This window comes from Elaeis guineensis, chromosome 11, assembly GCF_000442705.2.
Source record: "Elaeis guineensis isolate ETL-2024a chromosome 11, EG11, whole genome shotgun sequence".
In the NCBI taxonomy this organism is placed as follows: domain Eukaryota; kingdom Viridiplantae; phylum Streptophyta; class Magnoliopsida; order Arecales; family Arecaceae; genus Elaeis; species Elaeis guineensis.
In genome coordinates, this window is record NC_026003.2 from 29466547 (window position 1) to 29492079 (window position 25533).

At 35.8% G+C, this 25533-nt stretch overlaps 1 protein-coding gene and 1 pseudogene across 3 annotated transcripts in view; one reads left to right on the plus strand and one right to left on the minus strand.

Moving 5' to 3' along the window:
- LOC105035660 (uncharacterized protein At4g15970) overlaps window positions 1–25533 on the minus strand; it is a 68165-nt gene that overhangs the window by 16071 nt on the left and 26561 nt on the right. The gene's annotated exons all lie outside the window — the stretch shown is intronic.
- Window positions 891–19614, plus strand: LOC140852527 (uncharacterized; annotated as a pseudogene).

Here is a 25533-nt window from a genome sequence, read left to right on the forward strand (position 1 = left end):
AAAGATATCTTTTCTTTTTTTCCTCTAATCCTCCAACTGTAACTTTTAATAATTAATTGTATTAGATAGCAGAGGAAAACAAGTGGTTTTTGAGAAGAGTCAAGTTCCAGAAGTCCACACAAAAGAAGAAAAGTAAAAAAAAAACATGAATTTTATATAGTGATATAATTATCCTAATCTAAAACATCATACAAGAAGAATACTTGTACATGATTAAAAATGAGATTGCATATACTGTGGATGACACAACATCTGTGCACATTAGAGCATGCTCTGAAATTTTTCAAAATCAATAAAACAAATTGAAATTCAAAAAGCCTTCTTGCTTTTATACCTCATAGCACAATAAACATAAACCAAAAGATTTAGAAAACTGAGCCCAGTAAGAAACCAAACGAAGTAATCGAGATGCCCTTTATTTAAATTACCAAGAATCCATCCAATCTTTCCTCCTTGGGTTGTTATAGATATTACAACAGTCAGAATAAAAGAACTGAAGGATTTGAAAAACTTTTAATTTTGGAGATTTAGTTTGAAAATCGGATAGGGAAGACCGAAGGGTTTGAAAAATTTTGGCTCAAGCTCAAACCCCTATTTGGGTGAGTCACTCTAACTAGGTTCGGATCCTATGTTTGGGTCCGGATCGAGTCATGTATCTTAAGATCCAAATTAACACAAAAGTCTCTACAGGTCGGATCGGATCGGGTTCAAATTCAGAAAATCCAGACAAGATCCGCAAAAGGGAATGGGTCCAATTTTTGAACCTGACCCAGCTTTATGGGTCTTTTAAATGGGTTCGGGTCGAGTTTAATCAGATCGGATCACGGATCAATCCGACCCATTTGCAGCCTTACCTGGCTCTCCATCGATCGAGGGACGATGGTGTTGGCATGGCGAGATGCTCTCTTAGGTGGCATGATTTTGCTACTCTCGATATGTGCTCCTCCGTATGGCGATGTCCTTCCTCTAATGCTAATCTGTTCGTGCAAGATTCTGCAGAGCTTCGGAATACTGGAGTGGACGGCGAGATTAGATCTCCCGAAGGTATGACCTACAAAAAAGTCCTGACCGGAGGTTGCTCCGATGGAGACCTTCCGATGCTCAAGTCAGAACTTTTGCTTAACAGATCATAAGAGGCAGAATAATGACGTATCTTTTTTAGGATCTCCTTTGGGCCTCCGTCTATAATGCTAATCTGTTGGTGCAAGATTCTGTAGAGCATCGGAATGCTAGAGTGGACGACGAGATTAGATCTCCCGCGGGTATGACCTGCAAAAAAGTTCTGATCGAAGGTTGCTCCAATGGAGACCCTCCGATGCTCAAGTCAGAACTTTTGCTCAACAGATAGAGCATAAGAGGCAGAATAATGACGTATCTTTTTTAGGATCTTCTTTGGGCCTCCTTTTATAGATGGAGGTGGAAACTTTGGTTAGTAAGTTGGTTGGCGCAGTCCCATCCAGTCGAAGCGTAATTTGCACGTAGTGACGGAACTGTCGTTCGAGACTCTCGAAATATGGGGGTTGTGGTTGCCTTATCCACTTTATGACAACTATCACCCAGCAGACATTGAATTTTGCATTGGTATGCCAACTAATATTAATGAGCCGAGGACTGGTTGGCCATGATTAGAAGTCGAATACTCTGTGCCGTCCTCGGATGGGGAAGTCAATGTTAGATGTGTCCTAGAAGCCAATTGTTGGCTAACATATTTTATAATTTTAGGATAAAACTTTGTACTTATAAATTTTTTATTATTAATAAAAGATAATTTTTATTCCAATCATATTTATGTATCCATGATTTATCCTAGAAATTAATAAAGATGATTTTTATATATTCTCAAAGTGTTGAGAATTTGAGACATGCATTAATTAGTGGTTAGTTTCTAAATGCTCCCGATTGAAATATCGTCATGGAGACAGTGATCCATCCATTTGAGAGCAGTGCACGGATCACCTCTTTTTCGGACATATGAGTCTCGGATCAGCGGTATAGAGACACTGAGGTGAGAGTGCAGGTGATTGTTAGGAAACTTGCACTGAGTGCGACCAACATGAGAAATCACTTGGATGTCTACTCACTTGTCAGTGGTTATCTCGATGCTGCAGTGGTGTAAGTGGTCCTTTGACCTGCGGTGTTATCGGCCATTTGCAGCGAGGCTACTGGGTTTGACTGCATGTTCCCTTGATCTCTAGCCATTTGGACCCTTACTGTGTATGTCGGCTACAGTAGGTTCAGGTTCGTTGTTTGGAGTAAGATGCACTTAGATGGAATCTATCGATCTTGATGGAAAAAGAGAAGTCCTATGCGATTTACGAAACTAAGTTCAGAAAGTCTTTGGCTAAAGCAAGTGTGAATACTGAAAAAAAATTTTCACAGGATTCACAAATGAACTCGAATCCAACCAATCTTGCATATGACTGACGATGAGATCTGACGAATTCTCTATAATCTCCATCAAGTCGGGACTCACGATAAAAGGACTGAGTTATACGATAACTGCATCTAGGGATTCACACTTTTATTCTACTGGATTGCCACTACATACTGCTAGATATCACTGATGGATTGTGGGACTCATCAGACATCGTCTTGATGATCGATGACCCTCGAAGGATAGAGTTGGAATTATTCCAAGCCATCGAAAAAAATTTCGATGATATTGTGATGATCACAATATATCTCACTACCAAATAGAATAGAATTTATGAGGTCACACATTAAGGAATTTAATCTTGAATTTACCAATTGGACTGATGAAGTTTTAATTGGATTAGAATTTATTGAAATCTTATTGAATTTAAGAGAACCATGCTAGCACATAGTTAAACCTATTTCTTCTCTAGGTTTCGATTGGATCAAGTCCATAGTCTTGAACCTAACCTAAATCCATTTGAATTTAGCTAGACGCCTAATTATGAGCCCAAGAGGATTGGATTAAATCAATGAGTTGGCTAAATTATCTCCTTATTATCTCATTTATTTTCTAATATTGTGTGTGGAATTATAAGAAAGAAGAGATGGCGCCATACCTCTCTTTTGGAAAGTCCAAGGGGCGCCAACCTTGGATTGGCACGAGGAAGAGAGAGTGGAAGAGAGAAGGGCCCACCCCCTCTCTTGCAATAGCGTAGAAGAAGAAAGAAAGAGGGACCACGCCCCTTCTCTCTTGCATGAAAACCCACTTGGCGCCCCAACTGCTTGCCTTCTTTTATGAGGGGCGCCCACTCAGTCTACTTGCTAAAAGAGGAGATGACCTTTCCAATTAGGTCTAATTTTTTTGAGAAAAGAATCAGATTAAAAGGTAAGAGAACTTATGAGATAAGATCTAACCATTTTAGTCTAATTGGATAATGATTTAGAATCAAGAAAGGCCTATTTAAGAAGATGGTCTCCTAGGATTCCATGAGATTCAATTTTGAGAATTCTAAACTCTTCCTTCCACATCTCCACGCCTCACCCTCTCTTCCTCTTCTCTTTCCCACGCCCAAGAGTTGGGCATCCATCTCCCACACACTTGAGTTAAGAAGACTTTCTTCTACAGCAAGAAACAAGAAGAAACAGGCTGCAGTTCAAGGGTTGAAGTTGCAGTCAAGATCAACAGTTGATCAAAGTTCAAAGAGGCCAAAATCTTACTTGGAGAAGAAAGATCTACCACGAGAAGAAAGATTCAAGATTGATCCCGGTGGATACCTGTAGAGACCGGACACGTGTGCGACTCAAGAACCTTCGGATCTAAGATCATCGGTAGTGGTGAATTTCAACCCATACATAGGTATAGAGATTCGATCTCATCTTTTGTTTTATTTTTAGATTATATGTATGTCTTTATTCCTAGACTCGGATAGGATTAGATATGATCTAATGCATGTAGGGTTAGAGAGTTTCATCCAGTTCCTTTCCGCTGCTATTTAAAAGATTTTTGCAATCTATACATGTATCCTACTCGATTTTCTAACAGTGGTATCAGAGCCATAGGTTTTTTTTGACATGTATAATCTGATATCTAATTTAGATCTAAAAATATGAGTAGTTTAAAATTGATCTGATGCTGATATAAGATTGTCCTGATATAGGGTTAACCCCCTATATTGAAAAGATTGTCCTAACACAAGATTTATAATTTTTGAAAGATCGTTTTCAAAACTTTTAAACCAATATTTTAAATCTAAAATCAGATGTGTTTAATCATGTTAGATCTGAAATTAGAATAATTAAAAGTTCGCATCAGACTGATATAAGATTATCTTGATATAAGTTTTACCCCCTATATTGAAAAAATTATCCTAGTCCAATGCAAACCATTTTTGAAAAAGTGTTTTCAATGTATTTTAATCATTATTTTAAATCTAATTTTACACATATGAGATATGCGTTTATTAGTTTTAGATCTGAAATTTAATATATATGTGTGATATATGGTTGTAGTTTAGATCTAAAACTGCATGCATGTGAGATATGTTTTAAATGTAGATCCTTTAATACATATGTTAAATATGTATTTTGATTTCTTTTAGATCTAGATGTTTATGCATATATTGATATGTATTTCTGATTAGTTTTAGATCTAAAAATGATGTATATGATACATGGTTTGTACATCCATGGTCTAAACTTACTTTTCAGTCAAACCCTAGATCTAAAAATCATAGGATCTTTTATTTTGTTGCATGGTAAAGTTGTTTAGATTTGAAATTTATTTTTCATCTAAATTAAAACTTTAAATGATGCAAAAAGAATAACAAAATATGAAATTGTATTTGATACAATATTAATTGGTTTAGATTAAAAATTGTTTTGACATCTAAACTGAATCCATGTCCATAATACACTTAATTAAGAATTAAGATTTGAAATTAAAAGATCTAAAAATTGTGAATTTAAGATCTAAAGTTCAATTGCATAAAACATGTGCTTGGGTATGGGTTGAACCAATTAGGTCTAGAGATTAAACTACAATAAGATCCATGATTAGAGTAGGTTAGAACCCTTTTTCCAATTTTGAGTAGTTGATCGAACCCAATCAGATATTGATGATTTGGGTCAATAGAGGCTCAAAATTGAGATTAGTTGTAGTTGGCCAATCGATTCATACTTGATGTGAATTGATTATCCCAAGATTGAATTTGGCTTTTTGATTCGAGCTTAAATAACTAAGTCAACGGATTCAATTCTAATAGACCATTTGGTGTCTAAGATAAGTTTGACATTCTTGACCGGTGATTTTTAATTGGAAACTACTCGTATAGATGACATCTATGACGAGTTAATGGCATATCCCTCCCACCGATCTCACTTATCTGACCATTGGGTAGATTATGGATTGAGTCTGGTTGATTAGTGATTTGTGTTCACCCATGCCAGCTAGGTGGATCAGACACAAGATGGACTGACCTAAACCAGTTTAGTCATTACATTTAATGTATGTGATTAAGTAGATGAGATCTAAATTAAATTTTCTCAATTGAATATTAAGTCTAGCAGTATTCCACCATTGTAGAGATGCGCGTGCCTTTCCTAGCGTTGATCGTTCTCGGCTGGCTAGTGGTTCGGTTGCATCAGAGAGGCACAACCACTATATTGGCATCTGATGCCTCGAGGTGGAGATGGGGTTGGGCCTAATAACTATTAGGTAAGGGAACTATTAGGTAAGGGACCCAATGATGGCTCTGCGCCTGCTGGTGAATGGTTGGTTTGACTTAACTAAGAAATATACCAATAACTATTAGGTGAGGCCACCGGACTTAGAGACCAAATCCACTACATCTTACTTGGTGAAGCAACAGACAAGGTATTGTCCACTCATTGATTCATGTGTCACCAATAACTGTTAGGTGAGGTGCATACGGATCAGTGAGAGTGCAGTACCCACTAAAAACTGATCACGATAGGTTTTTGTTTCTCCAAGTGTGGGAGATTCGAAGAAATAGTGGGAGCCTTGTTTATTTTTAAAGTCCCTAGAACAAACATCTATCAAGTACAAACATCTAACTAGAAATCGTTCTTTCTGCAGATAGTCATGTTGAGTTCTAACCCGCTAGCCCAAATTCTTGACACCGATAGGTTGATCGAGTCCAATCACAATGACTGGCTCCAGAACTTGAGATTAGATTTCAGTTCTGAAAAATTGACTCTTGTCCTTATCCTAGATGAACCTTCTGAAGGCACATCTGATTTGCTCGTTATTGAAACTAATCTAACAGTTTCCTCTTCTTTCAATTAAATTCTAGATTCTGATTCGAGTGCACACTTGTGCACTTCTATGCAGGGTCTAAAAGAAGTTAGAGGGCTGAGAGAATGTGACATTACTCTTCGAGTCGGCAATGGGGCAAGAGTTGCTATCATAGTCGTCGGGACCTACTCTTTGCGATTACCATCAGGATTTAGTTTAATTTTAAAAGATTGTTATTATATTCCTGTAGCCAGTAGAAATTTGATTTCTGTCTCTATACTGGCACAGGATAATCATAATTTTTATTTTAATAAAGACTTGTGTACAATTCATTTGGAAAATAAATGTGTTGCACGTGTCTATTGATAGACGGTCTTTATCATTTACATGTGGATGCAAGTGTTAATGTTAACGAACAAATAGTGAATACCGCAGGGTCTAAGAGACAGAGATAAGATTAGTCAAAAGTATCTGTGGCACCTTATGCTAGGTCATCAGAGAGGACAGACTCAACAAACTGAAGAAAAATGATCTTCTTGAACCATTGACTTCTGAATTTTATCCGGTTTGTGAGTCATGTCTTCAAAGAAAAATGATTAAGCTGTCCTTCATAGGATAAGGAGAAAGGGTCACTGAGATATTAGCCCTGGTGCACATTGATGTGTGCAGTCCAATCGATGTACAGACCAGAGGTGGCTATATCTACTTCATAACCTTTACCGATGATGTCACACGGAATGGGTTTGTGTATTTGATGCATCGTAAATCTGAAATCTTTGAAAAGTTTAAAGAGTTCAGACATGAAGTAGAAAAACAGATCGAAAAATCCATAAAGATTCTTCGATCAAATCAAGGAGAGAAACCTTAATGGAGAATTTCGGACCTATCTCAAGGATAACGATATAGTCTCACAGTGGACATCTCCAGGACGTCTCAGCTCAACGAGATATCCGAAAGGAGGAATCGGATCCTATTAGATATGGTTCGGTCCATGATGAGCTTCACAGATCTTTCTGACTTTCTATGGGGACATGCTTTACTTTCAACAATTCATCTATTGAATAAGATTTTCTCTAAATCTGTTCCTACCATACCATATGAATTATGGCATGGTAAGAGGCCAACTCTTGGTTATCTCAAGATTTGAAGATGTCCGGCCTATATCAAACGACAGCAGGTAGATAAGTTAGAGGCTAGATCTTTTAGGGCTCATTTTATAGGATATCCTAAAAAATCCATGGGATACTACTTCTATCTTCCTAAGGATCACAATGTGATTGTGAACCGTCATGTCATTTTCTTGGAAAAGAAGTTTATCCAGGATGAAGGCTGTAGGAGGAAAATTGAGCTCGAGGACGTCTCTGAAGAGCATCAAGTCCAAGAACCTGAACCCAGTAATGAGCCAGTAGATGTAGTACCACCTCCATCCCGTAGATCAAGTAGGATCTCCCATCCTCCTGAAAGATACTTAGATATTCTTATAGAGAATTTAGAAGAAGCGTTCCTTGTAAGAGATAGGGACATTAAGAATGATCCCAAGACCTATGATGAGGTGATGTCAGATGTAGATTTCGAGAAATGGATGAAGCGATGAAGTCAGAAATTGACTTCATGCATTCCAACCAGGTTTGGATCTTAGTAGATCCACCTGAAGGTATTGTACCTATTGGGTGTAAATGGATCTATAAGAGAAAAATTGGGTCGGATAGTTAAGTAGAGACCTATAAGGCATGGTTGGTAGCGAAAGGTTATAGTCAACGCGAAAGCATTGACTATCAAGAAACTTTTTCACCTGTGGCCATACTGAAATCTATCCAGACTCTGCTTGCGGTTGCAGCTTTTTATAATTATGAAATCTGATGGATGGATGTAAAAACTGCTTTTCTGAATAGATATCTTGAGGAAGATATCTATATGAAGCAGCCTATGGATTTCACGTCCAGTGATAGTGATCACAAAGTCTGCAAGCTGTAAAAATCCATATATGGACTCAAACAAACATCTCGAAGTTGGAATACTCGCTTTAACGATGTGATCAAAATGTTTGATTTCATCAAAAATGAAGAGCCGTGTGTACAAAAAGGTCAGTGGAAGTGCTGTCACATTCCTCGTATCGTACATAGATGACATTGTCCTGATTGAAAATAATATTTTCATGCTCACATCGGCCAAAATATAGTTGTCAAAAGAGTTCACCATAAAAGATCTAAAAGAAGCTTCCTACATTCTTGATATAAAGATCTATAGGGATAGATCTAAGAGAATGATAGGACTCTCACAAGGTATGTACATTGAGGAGGTGCTGAAGAGGTTCAGCATGAAAAACTCCAAGAGAGGTCTCTTATCTCTTAGGCATGGTATTCATCTCTCCAAAAAGATGTGTCCTGATACATCTGAGAAGATCCAGCGCACGAGCAAGATCTCTTATGTTTCGACAATAAGGAGCCTCATGTATGCCATGTGTTCACGACCTGATATAGCCCTTGCTGTGAGTGTCATGAGCAGATATCAAGCGAATCCAGATGAAGAACACTGGATTGCTGTGAAGAACATCCTTAAGTACTTGAGAAGGACTAAAGATTTATTCTTGGTTTTTGGCGGAGCATCGGAGCTGAAATGGAAGGATACACCAATTCGGACTTCATGTCTGATGTCGATGATAGAAAATCTACATCAGGGTGTATTTTTCTGTGCAATAGATGATCGATTAGCTGGAAGAGTTTCAAATAAGAGTTTCAAATAATCGATCATTGCAGATTCGATCATGGAAGCCAAGTACATCACCACCTCTAAAGCTACTAAAGAAGCATTCTGGTTCAAGAAGTTCGTTGCAGAACTGGATGTGATACCATCGGATGCCATTGCACTGTACTGCGATAATGACACCATAGCCCTTGCTAAGGAGCTCAGGTCTCATCAGAAGTCCAAGCATATGAGTGACGATTCCATATCATACGCGAATACCTCGAGAAAAAGTTCGTCGAGGTGCAGAGAGTTGACTCTATGCAGAACGTGGCAGACCCGCTGACCAAGCCTCTCAGCTAGTAGAAGATCGAAGCTCACCTTAAAAAGATGGGTCTTAGATATATGGCCAATTGGCTTTAGATCAAGTGAGAGTCTGTTAGATATGTACCCTAGAAGCCAATTATTGGCTGATATATTTTGTAATTTCAAGGCAAAACTTTGTACTTGTAAATCTTTTATTATTGATAAAGAATAATTTTTATTCCAATCATATTTATGTGTCCATGATTTGTCCTAAAAATTAATAAAGATAATTTTTATATATTCTTAAAGTGTTAAAAATTTGAGACATGCATTAATTAGTGGTTAGTTTCTAAATGCTCCCGATCGAAGGATCGTCATGAGGACAGTGATCAATCCATTTAAGATCGATGCACGAATCACCTCCTTTTCGGACAGATAAGTCTCGGATCTATGATGTAGGGACACTGAGGTGAGAATGCAGGTGGTTGTTAGAGAATAACTTGCACTTAGCATGACCAATACGAGAAATCACTTGGATGTCTACTCACTCGTCAGTGGTTATCTCGATGCTGCAGTGTGTGAGTGGTCCTTTGACCTAAGATGTCATCGGCTATTCGCAGCGAGGCTACTGGATTTGATTGCACGTTCCCTTAGTCTCTAACCATTCAGGTCCTTGCTGTGTATGTTGGCTACAGTAGGTTCAGGTTCGCTGTTTGAAGTAGGATGCACTTAGATGGAATCTATCGATCTTGATAGAAAAGGAAAAGTCCTATGCGATTTGCGAAACGGAGTTCAGAAAGTTTTTGGCCAAAGCAAGTGTGAATATTGAAAAGAGTTTCCACGAAATTCACAAATGAACTTGAGTCGAGCCAATCTTGCATATGACTAACGATGGATCTAACGAGTTCTCCATGACCTCCATCAAGTCGAGACTCATGATAGAAGCACTGAATCATACGATAACTGCACCTACGAGTTCACATTTTCATTCTACTGAGTTGCCACTACATACTGCTAGGTGTCACCGATGGATTATGGGACTCATCGGACGTCGTCTTGATGATCGATGACCCTCGAAGGGTAGAGTTGGAATTGTTCCAAACTATCGAAAAAAGTTTCGATGATATTGTGATGGAGATCACAATATATCTCACTACCAAATAGAATAGAATTTATGGGGTCACACGTTAAGGGATTTAATCTTGAATTTACCAATTAGACTGATGAAGTTTTAATTGGATTAGAATTTATTGAAATCCTATTGGATTTAAGAGAACCATGCTAGCACATAGTTAAACCTATTTCTTCTCTAAGTTTCGATTGGATCAAGTCCATAGCCTTGAACCTAACCTAAATCCATTTGGATTTAGCTGGACGCCTAATTATGAGCCCAAGAGGATTGGATTAAATCAATGAGTTGGCTAAATTATCTCCTTATTATCTCATTTATTTTTTAATATTGCGTGTGGAATTATAGGAAAGAAGAGATGGCGCTATACCTCTCTTTTGAAAAGTCCAGGGGGCACCAACCTTGGATTGGCGTTAGGAAGAGAGAGGGGGCAAGGTTGGCGTTAGGAAGAGAGAGGGTTGCATTGGCGTGGAAGAAGAAAGAAAGAGGGGCCACGCCCCTTCCCTCTTGCATGAAAACCCTAAGGGGGCACCAACAAGCCTCTCTTGCATTAGCGTGGAAGAAGAAAGAAAGAGGGGCCACACCCCTTCCCTCTTGCATGAAAACCCTAAGGGGGCGCCAACCAACTACCTACCCTCTTTTATAAGGGATGCCCACTCAGTCTGCCTTATCTGACTGGGACGCCCCATCTGCTTGCCAAAAGAGAAGATGGCCTTTCCAATTAGGTCTGATTTTTTTGAAAAAAAAATCAGATTAAAAAGTAAGAGAACTTATAAAATAAGATCTAACATTTTTAGCCTGATTGGTTAACGATTTGGAATCAAAAAAAGCCTATTTAAAGAGATGATCTCCTAGGATTCCAAGAGATTAAATTTTGAGAATTCTAAACTCTTCCTCCCACATCTCCATGCCTCACCCTCTCTCCCTCTTCTCTTTCCCACGCCAAGGGTTGGGCGTCCATCTTCCATATGCTTGAGTTGAAAAGATTTTCTTCTACAGCAAGGAACAAAGAGAAAAAAGCTGCAGTTCAAGGGTTGAAGTTGCAGTCAAGATCAATAGTTGATCAAAGTTCAAAGAGGCCAAGATCTTACTTAAAGAAGAAGGATCTATCATAAGAAGAAAGATTCAAGACTGATCCTGCTGGATACCTGTAGAGGCCGCACACATGTGCGGCTCAAGAACCTTCAGATCTCAGATCATCGATAGCGGTGAATTTCAACCCGCACAAAAGTATAAAGATTCGATCTCATCCTTTATTTTATTTTTAAATTATATGTATGTCTTTATTCCTGAGCTCGGATAGGATTAGATATAATCTAAATCATGTGAGATTAAAGGATTTAATCTAGTTCCTTTCCGCTGCTATTCAAAAAAATTTTGAAATCTATGCATGCATCCTACCCGATTTTCTAACAGTCAAAAGCTGGAGGTCCGTTCGACAGTGAAAAGCCAATCGACCAGATGTGATCAGTTGAAGACAACGACCTAGGCAGACTGAGCTTATCATTCAAGCGTGTCGATGACTCTTCAGCCTAATCTGGAGGAATTTGCTATCGAGGAAACATCAGTAGACTCAAGTGAGGGTTATCGAGCGTCGGTCGGTGGGTCTTCCTCTGCTCAGGCTGCAGAGCACCGATCGGGCAGAAGTCGAGGACTAGTCGGTGATGGAGCAACAAAGGTCACGACCGATGCTAGATCGGTGGTGGCCTAGTAGATAGGCTTACCAAGCTAGGACATTTTGGACCTTGGGCCTTTTTATATCATCAATCCGTGTGAAATTTCCAACACTATGATTTATGGATTTATTATGGAATATATATATGAAATTATGACATATATATTCTGTTACAAAAGTGATTTGATATGGATCGGATTTTATACTCTCAACCTAATTATGTTCTGGATCCTGCCAATGAGGATTGTGCATTGGACTCTGGACCCTACCAATGGAGATTATGTATGGTACTCTGGACCTGCCAATGGGGTTGTGCATTGAATTCTAGACCTTGCCAATGGGGATTGTGCATTGGGACTCTGATTGAGCTTACTATTTCTGTTCTGAGCCCTACTATCGAGATAAGTGTAGTTATAGTTTAGGCTGTTGAGTTATATATATTTTTGATTTGAATCGGATTTATGATGATGCATGCATATAAATATTGAAAATATTTGAGTTATTTAAGTAAATATAAATTATGTTCTATGCTTATTCATGATATTGTTTTTGAACATTATATCTTATAATAATATCTAAAATATCTAATTGAGATATTTATTACTTACTGAACCATCAAGCTCATCACCTATCTCTTATTTTTTTCAAATTCAGATGATTAATTTTTTGAACGTGAGTATTACTTTTGAGAGAGAGCTATAAAGATGAGATTGGCACTATCAACTTCATTGAACTTAGATATAATTTTTTATTATTTTTAGTAAAATTTTATTTGATGTAAGACATTTGAATTTGGACATCGTTTGGCTTGATTAATAAATTTAAATCTTTGATTTTAGTATTTTAATAAATACCACTATATTGTTTTGATATATGTTTGAAATGCCTTGCATGCTTATAGAGAGAGTTTTTTATAAATATACGGTGGTTGCCATGACTCTAGATTCATGATCTTGGATCTGAGGCGTAACAATTAATATGGTATCAAAGCATAAATGGATAAATTATGACATATAAATCAGACATAGGATGAGTGTAGGTAGATAAATACTAGGGATATTGGGACGATAACTTATATTGATTATGACATAATCTAGAAACTTAGATTTAACACAAGTATATTGATAGATTTGAATCAGAGCACACAGCGAAAGCATGATGATCTGGATTATCTAGATTACTTTAAGCTAGTCAATAATATTAATTCTTTGAGTTAATGATAGATGATGAAATTTGATATTTGTTATAGAGAAAATTCATTGATATTGGAAAGAACAATATTTTGGATTATGTTGGATGTTGCTGTGTGATTTGATTGATAAGTCTCCTATCTATCATTCTATGAAAATTTTTAGCACCTTAAGTCTTGAATGAGTGGATGGTTGACTTTTGATTTTGGATTTGGAATATTTGAAGCTTATGCTTCTTTATCTACTAGATGAAAATTGAGATTGTTTATTGATCTTAAAAATTAGGCTCAAATGTGCATCTATTGAGAGAATAGTAAAGTTTGTTCATAATTTTATGATAGATCGATTAAACCAAGAGTAGTTGATATTTTAATGAGAAACTTGATGCTCTTATCTAAAATTAAGATAGGATTTTTTGCGTGTATACCCTCCTAAACATTCAAATTTGCGTGAATATTCTTTCCAAATTGATATTTGTATATATACCTTCATAAAATACTTAATTTGTATGTATGTCCTTTTTTTTTTTTTTTTTTTTACATATGTGCCCATATCAGCCCATATCATTTAACACCGTTGAAAAATTAATGATTTAAAATTTAAATGACTAAAATATCCTTATGGATAGATGTGCAAAAAGAAAATTATAAGAATATACATACAAATAGCAATGTTATGAGGATATTCATGCAAATTTGAATGTTTAGAAGGATATATATGCAAAAAATTCTAATTTAATTTTTATCTATTTTATCTAGATAGATTCAGACCCTCTTACTCTATAATGTAGTAATATATTACATAATATAATAACACGATGATAATATTATATAATATTTTATATATTAGAATACTATATTATATTTTATTTTTATGTAAGATGGAATGATTATGTCCATCTTATAACAACATGATATACTTTATACACTTCATAAAGATATTTTCGATAAAATTTTTTAAAATAAAATATAATAAGATTATAAATTCTTATTGTTACATAATGTCTAAATCCACAACTGTCTATTCTATGCAAATGTACAAGCTATTCATCTAATATCAAATTTAGATACTTTTCTTAAAAAAATATTATTATACATTAGAGAAAACATGGATGGTTACGATTTATTTATTTTTTATATAAAATAATTTTGATCTATTGTTTGATAAAAAAATTATTTTATTTATATAAATTAATAAATTAAATAAATTTATTATTTTTGTTGTATATGTTAATTTTTCTCTATTAGAATAAGAAAAATTAACAAACCAAGAGAGATGTATTTATATTAAGAATTTTTTGCATGTATATCCTTCCAAATATTTAAAAATGCATGAATATCCTCATAAAATTACTATTTATATATATATCCTTAAAAATTTTACTTTTTGCACATCTATCCATAAAGATATTTTAGTCATTTTAATTTTAAATTATTAATTTTTAACGGTGTTAGATGATATGAATACATATGCAAAAAAAGATATTTTATAAGGGTATACATACAGATATTAATTTTGAAAAGATATTTATGCAAATTTGAATTTTTGAAAGGGTATACATGTAAAAAATCCATTAAGATATTGATTTTGATTATAAGAAATGAATGGCTCTGATTCAGATCTATTTTTGAGATATTGATCTTTCTTTTATAAAATAATTTAATGATGAATTTGCATTGATGATTAAGACTAACAAAAGATTGAGGATGAGATTAGAATTGTGAATCCCTATCTTCTGAAATATAAGTAAGAAAACTTTTGAGGATAAAATTTTTTTTAGAGGGAAAGAATGTAATATCCCATTTTCTAGTTAGGCCCAAGCATGAGTTTTAAAGCATGGAAACACAAAAAAAGGAAAAAAAAAAAGGAGAAAGCAAAAAAGAAAAGAGAGAGTTTTTCTCTCTTCTCTCTCTTCCTTCGGTCTGAACCCCTGCTTTCTCTGGAATGTCGAACTTTCTCTCTCTAAAATTCTCTCTAGACCATTTCTCTCAAAGAATGTCGTATCGGGCCGAACTGTCCGGTACGGAGCATATCGAACCAGACCAGCGGCCAGCCGATCCAGTTTGGCCATTTTTCTCAGAAAATAGCTCCAAACCACATCGAACCGAGCAGTTTGATATGATTCGACGCCATACCGCCCAAAATCGGGCGATATGGCTCGATACAGTTCGGTTCGACGTTGAACCGAATTGTACCGACATTCTTCATGTGGGGGGAGTGGGGGGGGTCTAGGCTGTCTTTTAGTGACAGCCCAGGTGGGTTGTTTGAAAGACCCGAGAGTCCGAAAAGAACTCTTGAGCTCGCTTGAGACTCACGAGACATCGAAAAAATTAGAAAAAAAGAAAAAAATTCCGTCAAATTGCAGCACTGGTTCGAGGAGACTGATTTTTGACAGAAAATAAGATAATGTATTATTCTTTTAATAAATATTTTATTTTTTATATTTTTATTGTTAAAAAAAGCATAAGAACGAAGAAATATGAAAATAAGAGAAAATCATGCCAAAATTTTATGATTTTAGTATGATTTGATCATATGCGATAGATCTTTGAAAGATCTACATGATAACACTAAAATCGTTAATTTTCATTAATTATATATTTTTAACTATTTATATATATTTATTCATAAATAATTTATTAAAAAATAAATTCAAAAAAATAAAAAATCAGAATTTCAGATCTAACCTCGAATTTTTTTTGAAATTTTTGAAATTAAAAAATATTTTTATAATTATTTAAATAATAAAAAAATATTATCAAATAAAAAATATATAAAAATAGTATTACATTTTAGTTAATTCAAAAATATTATTTAAAGCATATAATATATTTTTTGAATTTATAAGTTTTAAAATTATTATTAAATTTTTTTAATTTATATATAATATTTTTTAATAATTATTAAACTGTCGTATTTTGTTATACTTACAGAAATGAGTAAGAAGAAGATTCAGAACGTGATATTGGTTGAGATGCTCTCAGCTCAGCATCATTGGAGATGCAAATGATGCAACACAGAGTTCAAAAGAGGAGAGATGACTAGGTTGAAACAGCATCTAATTGGTAGTTATCCTGATGTGTCCATGTGTCGAAAATGCCCACAGGAGGTCCGACAGTTGATGAAGAAGCACTTCGCTAGTTCAAAAGCAGCGAAAAAAAGGACAAAGCAGAAGAAGACGGAAGTGGACCGTCGAGCTGCAGAGCCACCTTCTTATCACTCTAGAGAGTCAAAGGAGGCTTCTGCTCCAGATGATGAGGCATAGATTGAGGCTGTCATTCAGACGAGCTTGGCTCTTCAGTACCGACAGGAGAAGATGGCCAAGTATAAAGAGCGATTTGAACCATCATGCTACGAATTGGGATCTAGATCAGCGACCAGTGGGAGAGAATTCGAGTTCAGGAGGACTATCTCAGTCAGAGAGCCCGATGGTAGAGGGAGCAGACATAGTATGTCATCTTTGCTGGGAGGTTTTGGCAGTAGGAGCAGGTCGTCTAGAGATATTCTAACAGGAGCCACCATCCATGATTTGGATCCACATGCTTTTCCCAGCAAGGATTTAAAGTAACAGAGGATTGACATTATGGTGAAATAGGATAAAAAGAAAGATATGTGGCAAGTTATTGGATCATGATTTCATTTCAGCCATATTCCAACAAATGCAGCAAGCAATCCTTACTATCGATCTGCCATTTCAGCCATAGAGGCTATCAGCCAGGGTGTACTTCGCCAGGACCTAAGGACATCTATGGTCAGCTTCTTGACAGTAACAAGGAGGATTTGTAAAGATAGATTGCTTCTTACAAGAATAAATGGCTTACATATGAACTAACAGTGATGTGTGATGGTTGGACCAGTCGTACTAGACGGAGCATCATTAATTTTTTGACATGCTGTGATGGAAAGATATTTTTTCACAAATTAATTGATGCTTCAGATAAGATGCACGATGCCACATATATCCTTGGTCTAATAGAGGAGGTGATTGATTCAGTGGGTGAACAATATGTCGTGCAGGTCATCACAGATAATGGACCATAACATAAGGCTGCCGGAGAGTTGCTGATAGAGCAGGGACTGCAGATATACTGGACCCCATGTGCTGCATATTGCATTGATCTTATATTGATAGATATTGAGAAGATTCATAAGGTGCAGCAGGTAGTGGAGATTGTCCAGACTATTACTAGATTCATCTACAATCACACATGGATTTTTTCATTGATGCGGATGTATACTGAAGAGGAGATCTTAAGATCGGGTATCACACGATTTGCTACCAACTACATAGCACTTGATAGTCTTCTTCAGAAAAAAGCAGTCTTACATCAGATATTTGTCAGTGCCGAGTGGCATGAAAGCAGATATTCGAGGATCGGCACTGATGGAAGTCATATGGAGAACTTGATGACGAGTCAGTCATTCTGACAACAGATTGAGAAAGTAATGAAGGCTATTAAGCCATTATATGAGGTGCTTCGCGCCATGGATAGTGAAAAATACCCCTAGATGGGCTTCTAATATTACATGATGGAGAAGATAAAGAAATAGATCAGTGAGAATGATCCGAAGCATGCTCAAGAATTCATTAACATCGTTGAGCGCCGTTGGAACTATCAGATGGATAGAGATTTGAATCTAGCCGTAAGCATGGATTCAATAATATTTTAAAATATTTTTTCTTATATTTGTAAAAGTGTACTTGATCAATTATGGAATTTATTTGCAGCTTATTATTTGAATCCGAGATTCTAGTATACCACTTCTGGAATAGATATGGATAACGAGCTTCTTGCTGCTCTTCATAATGTGATATATAAAATGATGTCATAATGTGATATATAAAATGATGTCCGATCCAAAAATCGCATCATTGTGTCTGTAAGAGATGTGCTAGTTTAAAAGAAATATGATTATTCAACTGAATTCAATCTGTACTCAATGATATATTTATAAATTTAATAAATATATTTTTTACAGACAAAACAGTTTAGAGAGAGATCAGACAACTTTAGAGTCTCATCAACTGTCGTAAACAAAAAGCAGAAAAATCCAGGTAAATTAGATATCAATAATGAGCAGCATAAATTGACATCAAATGCTTAATAATATCATAAAATTTGAATGTAATTTTGTTTTTGTAGCTGAATGGTGGATTCATTTTGAAATATCCGCAGAATATTTGAGAGGTGTGGCTATCCGCATTCTTTTTTAGATGGTCTCTGCTAGTGGCTGTGAGCGTAATTGATCGACTTTCGCCCTTATCCATAGCAAACAGAGAAATTGTCTGTACAAAAGCGTCTCAATGATCTTATATATGTTCACTATAATCTGAGGTTAAGGCTAAAATGTATTTAGAAGGAAGTACAACTGAAATACACTAATCCGACACTACATGATTATGCTGATGAGGATGACGATCCGATCATCGGATAGCTTGCAGGTCAGCAGCAGGGGCCAGAGCTTGATGAGCCGGGATCTCCTCCACGACCAGCCAGTATGGTAGCTAGGGAGATCAGGGTGGATCCAGGACAATGCACAGAAAGAAATATTTCACATAAGGTTCCAGCTGATCAGCCACAGACTGAGGGGACACAAAGAACTCATTCATCACATGACTCGATGTCCGATACATCCTCGCAAAGGTTTGAGCGACAGATGTTTAGACGAGGTCGGCAGTCAGCAAGAAGACATCCATCCTCTAAATCATAGGAAACTCAGTCACAGAGGGGCACAAGAGGAGGAAAAGAAAAGACAGTTGCACGTGCACCACTCTCGAGAGTACAGGAGCTATCTGATTCAGATTCGGAGATCAAAGAGAATGATGATGATACTAGTAGTAGTAGTCATAGATCTAATGATCAGAAAGAAACTGGAGGACAGGAGATCACTGCTTATGAGACAGCCGCAGGGTGATATTCGATTCACCGATGAGTCCTAGTTTACACATGCCACACAAGATAGGGACCATGATGGACAAGTCGGTAGAAACCGTGGGGAGCCAATTTCATATAGATGGACTCCTAGAGGTCGTCCAGCACACAATGCAGTTGCAGACGATCTTGCACGTGGAGTAGGATCTATGGATATATCTGGATCATCCTCGTATTATGGATCCTATCATCAACAGCCACCTTATGATCTATATGGATATGGTGCATCCGAAGCATCATCTCCTAGTGGTTACTATCCTATGCAGCCTGAAGCATCTTACGGATCAGATTTTGCTACTAACATATTTGGATGAACTCCTCCACAGCCATACCATCATCTCGAGGATACTTCTCAGAGCCAGAGTTTGAGTGAGAGATCTCAGATGTCTTACAATCCAGAAAGGATGCCTTATGGGATGAATATTCAGGAGTATAGTGCATCTTGGTTAGAAGGTTGGACTGATGTTCTTCCAGATTATACCAATGATCCAGATATCTACGAGCGTAACAGACACTCGATGAGATATTAAATGCAGAGCCGATCTTGAGGTTAATATATCATTTTTTGTGCTTTGTACTTTAAAAGTTTAGATACATTTTAATACATATTTATATTTTTTTTTTAATTTTAGGATGATATAGTTGTAATATAATATAAATAAATATATATTTAAAATTTTGGATCAAGAGTCCCTGTACCGCTATCGAACTCAAAAAATAAACCCAAATATGTCAATAATATGCAATATAATGTAATTTTAGGATTGTATTTATGAATTAATAACTTGAAGATCCAAAAAAAAAGAAAAAAAAATTATACTGATATCGAACCGATATGCCGGAGCGTACCGTGTGTCGGTACGATACGGTATATGTCAATAATATGCAATATAATATAATTTTAGGACTGTATTTATGAATTAATAACTTGAAGATCCATAAAAAAAGAAAAAAAAATTGTACTGATACCGAACCGATATGCCGGAGCGTATCATGTGTCGATACGATACGATATCGATACTATATCGTACCAGTCGGATGCTGATACGAGCTCCAATACTGGTACAGCGGACCTTGATTTTTCTCTTTTGGTGGATTTCTCTCTCTAAAATTAGTCCTATGAAGGACTTCCTTTTAATGATGATTGATCTGACTTTAATAAAGAGGATCCTGATCTACAGTTGCTAGATAGTGTGCCGGCACCCCCTTGACCAGAAATGGATATCATTAGACTTGATCACCCATGATTTTTGTTGAACCATCTATACACTAATTCGACCATAATTTGATTAAATCATCTTGATTCGACCAATCAAATTATCGAACAGTGTCGTCTAATTAGTCCTGTTCTATCTTGTCGATTTTTCTTCTCTAATATTCTCTCTCTATATGATTTATGAACCCGATTCATTTCCTTTAGTCTGAGTTGATTCTGATGGAGAATTTTGATTTAAAATTTTATTTTGATTTAGTTATGAATTAGAATTAATATAAAAATATAATTTTTAATAATAAATTCTGAAGAATCACTCTCAAGATTAATCGATATGTTCGTTTAGTATTCTACGAAAGATAAGTAAAGAACTATCTTCTCGAGATATTTTTATAATTTATTTTGAAAGCAAATAGTTAGTTTTGAATTATGTATGATTTGAAATTCTGAGATTTTTGAAATACTATGATTTATGGATTTATTATAGAATATATATGAAATTATAACATATATGTTATGTTACAAAAGTACTTTGATATAGATCGGATTTTATACTCTCAGTCTAATTATGTTCTGGACCCTGCCGATTGTGCATTAGACTCTATATCCTACTAATGGAGGTTATGCATTGGTACTTTGAATCCTGCCAATGGAGATTATGCATTAGATTCTGGACCCTACCAATGGAGATTGTGTATTGGTACTCTGACTGAGCTCACTATTTCTGTTCTGAAACCTGCCATCGGGATAAGTGTGGTCATAGTTTAGACTATTGAGTTATGTGTTTTTGACTCAAATTGGATTTATAGCTATGTATGCATATAAATATTGAAAATATTGAGTTATTTAAGTAAACATGAAGTATGTTCTTATGCTTATTAATGGTATTGTTTTGGAACATTATATCTTATAGTAATATCTGAAATATCTAGTTGAGATATTTATTACTTACTGGAATATCAAGCTCATCACCTCCCTTATTTTTTTTTTCCGATTCAGATAATTAGTTTTTCGAATGTGGGCATTACTTTTAGGAGAAGAGAGCTATAGAGGCAAAATTGGCACTATCAACTTCATTGAACTTAGATATAATTATTTATTATTTTTAGTGAAACTTTATTTGATATAAGACATTTGAATTTGGACATCGTTGGCTTGGTTAATAAATTTAAGTCTTTTATTTTAGTATTTTAATAAATATCACTATATTATTTTGATATCTATTTGAAATGCCTTGTATGCTTATAGAGAGAATTCTTTATAAATTATGCGGTGGTTGCCATGACCCTAGACTCACGATCTCGGATTTGGGGCGTGACAATCAAAAATGACCCTAAATAGGAATACATAACGAATGGGGATCCATCAAGACGACCCAAAATACATAGTTGACAAAAAGCTAGATGGTTATGGTCATGGCAATATTTTTACACGCAATGTGCTGCATTTATTCTAAACCTTCTCGTGCAAGATGGCTTAAAAAAAGAGGTTCAGTCTAGCATCTAAATAATTAGATATAGCTTCAGAAAAATTAATGGTTCACAAGAGCAATTAAGAAAGTTTACATATTGTATCTTCAGAGTATTCCAACAACATCGAAACATAGAACCTAAGTTTCCATATGGTGAGGATGTAGCTATTTATCATCATATTTTCCATCGTTTCTTGTTGAGGGACATGTGACACTTGATTGTCGTTCTAATGATGAATGGACTAATAATACATGAAAATGCATAGATCCGTGAAGGTCCATTATGATGCCACAAGTACTTATTTAAAAGCCTTGTGTCCTATTTGAAACTTATGGGGGTATATGAAGTTTATGTGCATGTAATGAAAGAAATGGATACAAAAGTCAGTTTCAGGAAGAAAATAACATAGAGAATATACAAATTTGAAAAGAGTAGTAGGAATCAAATGTCATATTTTTCATTTCATGATTCATGATCCTAGATAAATGCTAATACTGATGGAGCATGTTGTTTAAAAATTTATGGTGTTAAAGTTATAGAGTATATCAATATTGTAAAACAAAAAAATGTATGTTCCTTTTAACAGGAGGAGTCATTCTTCTACAGCTGAAATAACCACTACTGATGCTACTGATGTTGTGTAACATATCATGTCAATAAGCAATTGATAGTTAATCTATGAAAAAGAAACATGAATTCATCACAATACTTTCAACTGGGCACTAAGACATTTTTTTTAATTTGAGTTCTATTCTTCAAGAGAACTGAGAACAAATCAAAAACAGATTGAATAAACAGGCCCATATAAACTAGACATTTGATATTTTACAATCGTAGATATTCTGAGATTTCAAAAGTGGTTCATGATGTCTCAGTCATCCCTGTATCAATAGTTGCTTTACAAGATTCCTTCAGCATGGGCAGAAGACCAATTTTCTAGCTCCCATAAAAAGTGAAACTGAAGATATTTACTTGAGCTTGGTTGTTTCAATCTGAAGGCAATTAGTTTGTGGTCTCACATTTCCTCAACATTTCTTACTAATTCACTATTTATATTCTTAAAAAAATCATGTATTTAATTTGTTATTTTACTTTTCATAATAGATTGGTAGCAAATGAAGTTGATGAGTCATAAGACCTTTGATATCTATATGTCTAATTATGCTTTTAATGTTTTTAATGAGAAGGAGCTTAGAGTAAGTGGATACTAACTCCTGCTTTAATGAGCAAATCTTAACTATCTCCTGCTTTACTTAAAAATAGATTTTCTTGGACCATTTCTGAACTCTTAAGAAGAGAATGAATCGGACAAAAGAACTAAAATCAATCAGATACCCCAGCAAAAACAAAGATTCCATATATCAAAATACAAATGATTTATGTTTGTTTGAGTTTATTTTAGTTCAAGTCAATTTCTAGTGTGTTTATTGTTTTATCATTCTGACCTATCCAATGTAATAATTAAAAATGACAGGCTCGACTAGTCCAGTGGTATGATTTATCATCAATATTAAACTTCATCATGATTTCTTTGCATATCCACTTTCACAACCTTTTTTTCCTCTTTGAGAACTAGGTCGGAAGGAAGCCTTCCGAGAGTTGGGAGTGAGGGAAGGAGTGAACCAAGGACACTGGTATCCAACACCTAGTGACTTTACCAAGTTAACCAGAAGACGCCCTCATATCCACTATCATGATTGTTTGTTTATATGTGTTCTCATTCACAAAATTGCGATAGGACTTTTGTTCAGCATGCTTGACCCACAATCAACTAGTATGAATTGGTCTAAATGGAGATGGGATTTTTTTCCTTCCTCTACTCTAGGTTCCACAAGGCCAGGTAAAAAAATGGGCACTTCATGCTGCACCAGGTGATTCAAGCAAGTTGGATAGCAAGGCATGGATAACTCAAGTTGGTTTCAATAACTTTTTTTTTTTGGTACAAAAAATGGGATGAGGGACGACCGGCGTAGCAACTCCCTCTGGGCGTGACCATGAGAGCCCCCACCCTTGCTGAGTGAATGTTCAATTCAGGGAGCAATAAGCGCAATCTCCTCCCCACCACGCCCGAGGGGAGACCCCAGTCGGGTGAGTATGTTACCCCCAGCCCCACCTCGACACACGAAGGACCAGATACCGTATCCGAGCACATCCGCCCAAGCCTCGGGGGATAAATCCCCATCATTTAATCGACTGCACACGGTCTCAAACCTAAGATGCGAGGAACGGATGCCAAGGCCTGTTCCAACCGGGCTACCACCATGGTGGTGGTTTCAGTAACTTTTTGCTGGAACAAGACAAACTCAAAATAGAGCCATCATTATCAAACATGGATATTACTATCATAAAAGTATATCTTGAACATGATCAGCCAACTCTACGGCTCATTTAGTTCACGGAAAGAATTTTTCTTCTCAAAAAGTAACTTCCCAGGAAGTTACTTTCAGAGAAGTTACTTTCTGAGAATAGGATATTGATATGTTTGGTTGACTATGAGAAAGTGACTTATTACAGAGTAGCTTATGTTCAGTTGAGCATCCATTGTGTAAAATACCTATTATACCCCTAGTAGATATAAAATCATATATTTTTGCTCTTAAACTTTATATAAATATTAATATTATATAATATAAATATAATACTAATATATTATAATATAACAGATCATAATAATTTATTATATTAATATAATACATATATATTAATATAGATATAAATATCACTATATTAATATAAATATTATATTAATATATATTAGTGTAAATGTTAAAATATAATAAATAATATAATATTGATACTGATATTAATATTATATTCATATAAATATTAGGATAATACTAATATAATATTATATCAATATTCAATATTTCATCCAACCATCCATTGATATTTTGAAAAATCTTGATCGTTGATCTCAAAAAGATATTTTAAGAAAAAAAAAGTATCACCACTTTCCATCCCATGGAAAGTGCCAAAACACATCTCTCCCATAGGTTTCCACTTCTCATGAAATGTAGGAAATGACTTCTCATGAAAAGAAATTTTTTCTCTCTCTCCTCTTAAAACTCCAATCAAACAAGAGGCCCCTTCTCCACTTTTCAGGAACTGCCTCTTCCCCCTCCACTTTCTGTCAGCCAAACGAGTCCTACATCTCATTGAGTAACAGGCCCATCCGAGAAAAAAACACGACAATGGATTCACTTGGCGAATGAATAGAGGCAGAAGTAGAATTCCTACCCACTCCTTTGATTGATACATATATATCCCAAGAGAGTAGGTTGAAGGTGATGTCAGTTTGGCATATTAGTTCAATGGAAGAACAATGGCCAGACCTAAAGTAATCTACATTAGCTCAGGTTGCAGGTGTATTGACCATTCTGATATCTATATGTGCATAGGAGTCCATGTTTATTACAAGAGGCTGATCAAATATATTACTAAGTGCACTAAATCCTAAGGCTCTTGAAGACCCGATAATATGGTTCGTCGTACCGGACCGAAACGCCCGATACGTGGCGTACCGAGCCGGATCGATGCCTTACCGGTCTAGTTCGGACCTTGTTTTCGAAAAATCCCCCCGAACCGCACCAAACCACCCGATTCGGTCTGGTTCGCATCCATACCGCCCAAAATCTTGGTCGGTTCGGTATCAGTTTGGTGTGAACCGAACCGTGCCGACATCCTCCACATGGAAAAAGTGGAAAGGGGGGAGGGGGGTGGGGTCGGAGAGTTTTTAAATGGCTGAGAGGCGTTAGAGTTCTCTG